At 39.4% G+C, this 5,873-nt stretch overlaps 1 pseudogene; it reads left to right on the top strand.

Moving 5' to 3' along the window:
• Window positions 1–4,112: 4,112 nt before the first annotated feature.
• LOC112819711 (RNA transcription, translation and transport factor protein pseudogene) lies at window positions 4,113–4,804 on the top strand (annotated as a pseudogene).
• The last annotated feature ends 1,069 nt before the right edge of the window (window positions 4,805–5,873 follow it).

Here is a 5,873-nt window from a genome sequence, read left to right as displayed (position 1 = left end):
CTTTCATTTGAGTTACAAGAGGAGCCACGTCTGGACCATGTGCATAATTGTTTGTTTGTTTTTTGTCACATTTGGAACCAATGTAAATAAACCCAATCTGTAAATGAGAAAGCGAAAGCCCAAAGCACCTGGAGGGTTTTGATGGAACTCAGTAAACTGAAAGCTTGTTGGAGCCATGAGGGGGAAAATGGACTGAATGGCCACTCCCTTGTGGTGCTCCATTTGTAATTTTCTTAAAAGATAATAAGGACCCATGAAGACACAGTCCCTGGAATGGAAGGAAAGGGTGATCTGCCCCAGAAATGTTATTTAATTGCTCCATATGAAATGCAAAATACCTGCCTTAAAAAAAATAGCTGGCATTAAGTAATTTGTTGAAAAGGGGAAATAAGTTGAGGTGTTTGTGTAGATGGAGAATGCGCATTCGTAATGAAACAAAAACTCCACTTGCCAGATGGTGACACAGCCTGTCCGGTGCAGAGTGCTGTCTCTAGCACTGCCGTACAGGAGGGTCTGGGCTCAGGAGTGGGAAGCGGACTGATGAAGAGTGTAGGAGACTAAACTAGGAATAGCCTTTGCAGAGCTTTGTGCATAAGATTAAGAAATTTAGAAAGTATTTGTCCATATGAAAGGATGGAAGAGAGAAACTTATGTAAGTCACTTTTCTCCCCTCCTCCCTTACAACAGAATATCCTTTTGATATTTCTGCTAGTGGCTTTTTGATTCTAGATAGCTTGAGAATTTGGAAAAATGGCAGATTGTGCCAACTTTATCTCCATAAGCCACAGCCTTCCATTTTATTAACCTTTACCCTCTCCATCAGAAGGCCCACACCCCTGTGTCCTTCCCCTTCAGAAATATAGTGACCACTTCCTCCCCATCTTCATCTCTCACAAATATTCTGTTTTCTGGAAATAATTGAATACCACTCCTTTGTACTTTGTGAATTTTTAACTACAGTACTTCCCTCAGAAGTATCTCTCATTGTAGGACCTGCGAACGATATAAATTTTTAACTCTTTTCATATTCTTTTTAGTATTCCTTTTTCCTCCTTCTTTTCCACACATAGTTTTGAGCAAATATGTCATCCTCTGAGGTGACAGAGAAAGTAAGGTGCAGAGAGTGCCTTCAAGAAGATCATATGTAGTGGAAAAGAAAAGACAAATCAGAGAAAGCCATGGTACAGGGTGATGGGGCTACAGTTAAGGTTGGAGCAGGTGCTAAGAGAGTCAGGAAACTTTCCCCTGCCCCTGGACATCTTCAGAGAGGTAATATCTGAACTGAAGCTTAGTCTGAGCATGGTTAAGGCAACAAAAGAAAAGTGGTCTGTCAAAGAACTTGAGACGTGAAGATACGGAGACATAGGGGCATGGTCACATGGGCAGACAGTACAAAAACCAAGAGTTTCTCTTCACCTACAGCCCCGGGCGCCCCTAGAGGTAAAAGAGAAATGTTTAGCTAATAGATTAGTTGGGGCTGCGTCAAGAGGGCTTGTATGTACCTCCTTGAGAAGTTCTGACTTTGTTTTAGAGGTGTTGGGAATCCACTGAAGGATTTAGAGCTAGGGAATGATTGAAGAACACCATTTTGATTCACTCCCCACTAGTGCCTGAGTCTGAAATTCCTACCATCACACCCTCTTGCTTGTGTCAAGAACTAGTTCTTTCTGTGGAACAACAGGTGTCTGCAGACCAAAAACAGGTGCTGTGGCTGAGGATCTCTGGAAAACCCGATGTGAAACAGGACTAAACTAATATCTTTACTACAGAACTGCTCAGAACCTTTATTGTGTTAACGTGCATGGAAGGACTCCAGAAGGGGAGATTTACAATGAAATGGAATTAGAGGAATTAATTTTCTAAGAAAAACACATTGCAAGTCATTTTCTCTAAGACTCCTCTTTAGAAACCCAGGACTTTGTCTAGGATTTTTAACTTGTTAGATCTGAGAGAAACGAGGTTTCAAAGGGGAGCTTTTATGTTTTAAACTTGTAATTTTTCAAGTTTTTATACAAACCCAAGGAGAGAGGGTTAATATAATGAATCTCTATATGCTCATCTCCAGATTCAGTAACTGTCAACGTTTTGCTATTTCTTCTTCATTTATCACTCCTTCCCTACTTTATGTTGTTACATACTTTCAAGCAATTTGCTCCTCAGAAAGCATAAATGTCTGTCTTGTGGTCTCACTTTTAGTGATGCAAAGATTGATCCTTGCCTGATTCTCCCATTGACTAGCTCCCATCAATTTTTGGTGCTACTATTTCATTTAGTTATAGTACTAATATTTCATTAGTGTTTGAAAACAGTGATTTTTCTCTATGATTTCTACTATAATAAAAGATTTTGTTTTTTGCAATAAAATCTGTAACATAAAGATATCCCAGGCTCATCTTATACATTCCCTGCCCTAGACTGGATTCAACCAGGTTCTTTTATTTAGAGATCCCCTTCCTGGCACACGAGAATGTTTATTTGCTGGCAGGTGACCTGCGCTGCCCATAAAGAGCCTTTTAAAATTGTTATTTATTAGCGTTTTGTTGCTCATTTTTGTTTCTTTTGGCAAAAACGAGAGCATATACATGCATGTGTATTTTCTGTCTTTCTGACACAAAAGTAGTATATTTAGTATTCTATCCTTTATTGTGTTTTGTTTTCTTTACTTAATGGCATATCTCTGATATCATTCCCTATCAATACATGTGGCCCTTCCTTATTCATTTTTGTGGTTTCCTAGTACTCTGTCCTGTGGATAGTTTATTCAGTTTTATCTAGATGGATATTTAGTATTATTCCTATCTTTTGCTATTACTAATGATGCCACAGTGGATAATACTACATATAAATCATCCTGTCTGTTTTTCAGTTTAACTTTGAGTTGGCTTCCAAGAAGGAGGATTATTGAGTCAAGTGGTATAAGCATGTACAATTATGCTAAATATTTACCTATTCTTCTTGGGGAATCTTTGGGGGTTGTGCTATTTTGCGTTCCTACCATCAAAGCATGAGTAAGACTTTTCTTACACAGTCTCAAAAGCAGAATATGTTGTCACTGAATAGAAATTTGGTGATCTGATAGGTGAAAAACTCTGGAGTTTTCTTTGGTACTTTTTCCCCCCATTTCTAATCTTGTGCATCTTTTTCACATAAGCGTCACTTGTGTATCTTCTTTCAGAAAAACTGCCTGTTCATAAGTTTTAGGAAAGAGAAGTTTAATAGAGAAGGAGGAGAGAGTTCAGTTTGCGCATCTGGTATCTTCACATCTTCAACTGATTGCCCCCTCTGTCTGCCATTCAAATTGGAGAGGTGAAATAGGGGACCCTCACTCAAGGTGAACTCTTAGTAACCACACAACAAATGAAGGTTACCAAAGCCCAGGGGGATGGTACTTAAAGAATAAGATTCCCTAGGTGAAATTTCCTATTCTCTCCTCCTTTTTCTTTCTCTTATTCTCTCTCTTTCACAGATCATAGAATTTGAAGGCAGGATAGGTCCTTTAAATCCTTAAAATCCAATACCTTGATTTACAGGTAGACCAGGGTGGTGGCCAGACTCTTGTTCTCTTGATCAGTTTCTTTCCCCAGTTCCACTCCTTCCCCTCTCCTCCTTGACCGGGTCCACTGGTGATAAAAATAGTATTACTGAACTCCTCTTGCAGTAAACAAGAAACAGGAAACATAAACATCTCCTTTTTGGGATGGTAATACTTCCTAGCTATACCCTATTACAACTTCTCATCTTGTAATGTATATATGAGCTGTTAAAACTGCCCCTCCTCCCAATTCTAAATGCCTAGATATTCTTGCAGTCTCCTTGTGTTTATTTTATCATATAATTTGCCCTTATTCCCAAGAGGAGGGGAGTCAATGAAATATACTTGCAGTATATTTTATTCTGTTAAATCATAAATTATCCCAATGTGTTGATTATGGCATGCTATTGAATGTCAAGAAGAACAAAGTACACCTCAATTTAATGTAATATAGCACTACTTAGAAAATCACGTATTTGGGGGAATTAAAAAATACAATCACCAGGGCCCTTTCTCCGTGTCGCCGGTGCCTGCGCCGCCCGCTCCTCCTCGCCTGTCCTCTCCCGGCCGAAGCCCGGGGGGACCAGAGCGAGACGCGGGGACCATGTTCCGACGCAAGCTGATGGCCCTCGACTACCACAACCTGGCTGGCTTCAACTGCAAAGATGAAACAGAATTTAGAAACTTTATTGTTTGGCTTGAAGGCCAGAAAATCAGACACTACAAGATTGAAGACAGAGGTAATTTAAGAAACATCCACAGCAGTGACTGGCCCAAGTTCTTTGAAAAGTATCTCAAAGATGTTAACTGTCCTTTCAAGATTCAAGAGCGACAAGAAGCAACTGACTGGCTTCTTGGTTTAGCTGTTAGACTTGAATATGGAGATAATGCTGAAAAATACAAGGACTTGGTACCTGATAATACAAAAAATGCTGACAATGCAGCTAAAAATGCAGAACCATTGGTCAACTTGGATGTAAATAATCCTGATGTTAAGGCTGGTGTAATGGCTTTGGCTAACCTTCTTCAGATTCAGCGTCATGATGATTACCTGGTAATGCTTAAGGCAATTCGCATTTTGGTCCAGGAGCCCCTGACTCAGGATGCAATTGCTAAAGCAAATCAAAGGAAAGAGGGCTTGCCTGTTGCTTTAGACAAACATATTCTTGGTTTTGACACAGGAGATGCAGTTCTTAATGAAGCTGCTCAAATTCTGTGATTGCTGCATATAGAAGAACTCAGAGAGCTACAGAAAAATTAATGAAGCCATAGTAGCTGTTCAGGCAATTTTTGCTGATCCAAAGACACACCACAGACTGGGGAGAGTTGGAAGAAGAACATTTTAGGATTTCAGCTTCTCACCTACTTAGTACAATTGGGAACCATGTACGCTCTGGCATGTGTTTGGAAATCAAATGTCACATTTTCAAGGGAAGAATCCTAGAAAATTGACTATGTTCTCAAGATTTACCATCATTGCTTTTTCTTTAATAAAGTTCAGGAAAGTGAAAAAAAAAAAGTCACCAGAACCTGAGAGTTTACAAACTAGTTGGGAAGATGAAGTATCTGAAGGAAAATTATCTAATGCAGTGCAGAGGATGACTGTCATCATGAATACTACCAAGTTAATAGAGATTAATGCAGAATAAAATAAGGGACCAACAAGTGGAAAGTGTAGACTAAAGAGTTAGACTTCTTATAATTAAAATGCAGCTGCATTACTGATTTTATCTGTATGAGCTTTAGTTTCTCATCAGCAAATGGAGATTAAGCAGAATATCTACGTCGTAGTTGTAGTGTTCTATGAGGCTTCCATAGGAAGAGCATGTAAGTACCTGGTAGGGAAAGCTCAACACACGTCAGCCGTAACTGTTAAAGTGGCTTAGAGAAGTTAAAAAAAAAATTGAGGGGAGGGTACCTGAGAAAAATTATTAGATTCAGTAATTAGCAAATCTCAGATGACTTTTAAGAGGGCAGTTTCCGCCAAGTGAAAAGGCAGGAAGACAAAGTGCAGCAGGTTAAGGGGTAAATAGGCAATAAATACTTGCCATAGCGAAATCAATACAAGCAGAAATCAATAGAGCCAAGGAAGTTCATCTATTTGAGATATTGGAGAGCAAAAATAAAATGGTAAAATAAAGCAAAATGGTGATGGGAACAAACAGGTTTCTGTCATTTAAGGAAAAGGTAGTGCTTGAGAGCAAAAGGCATTTAACTGGCAGGGGTGAGAGAGCACTGTTTGGCAAAACTGAGGGTGCTTTAGGTTAATGCCCTAAGAGTCTTGAGCGAAACTCAAGGGAGGCTCATTCTTAAGAGCAGCATGCTGTCGGATTTATATCCT

This window comes from Callorhinus ursinus, unplaced genomic scaffold (genome assembly GCF_003265705.2).
Source record: "Callorhinus ursinus isolate GAN/ISIS: 27379988/994484 unplaced genomic scaffold, GSC_fseal_2.0 scaffold3, whole genome shotgun sequence".
NCBI lineage: Eukaryota > Metazoa > Chordata > Mammalia > Carnivora > Otariidae > Callorhinus > Callorhinus ursinus.
The sequence above is the reverse complement of the archived record's forward strand: the minus strand, read 5'-3'. Positions and strand labels throughout refer to the sequence as shown.